This window comes from Egretta garzetta, unplaced genomic scaffold (assembly GCF_000687185.1).
Source record: "Egretta garzetta isolate BGI_Z169 unplaced genomic scaffold, ASM68718v1 scaffold384, whole genome shotgun sequence".
Lineage (NCBI taxonomy): Eukaryota > Metazoa > Chordata > Aves > Pelecaniformes > Ardeidae > Egretta > Egretta garzetta.
Genome location: NW_009259496.1, coordinates 873,139 through 873,402, shown reverse-complemented (window position 1 = coordinate 873,402; position 264 = coordinate 873,139).

Below are 264 nucleotides of genomic sequence, written 5' to 3'. Positions count from 1 at the left end.
CCTTTCAGACCATCGAGCCCAACCTTTAACCTACCCCTGCCATCCCACCACTGAACCCTGGCCCTAAGCACCTCATCTCTCCTTCTTTTAAATCCCCCCAGGGATGAGGACCCTAGTCCATACTCGGGAAGGTGACTGAGGTTTCTATTTCTTCTACCCTGCCCGGCTCTCTGATAAAGACTGGCATCCTGACATCAATAAGTCACGTTACGGACTTTTTAAGAAACAGCCCCGCAGTATCAGGAGCAGACTCACGGCCTCCTG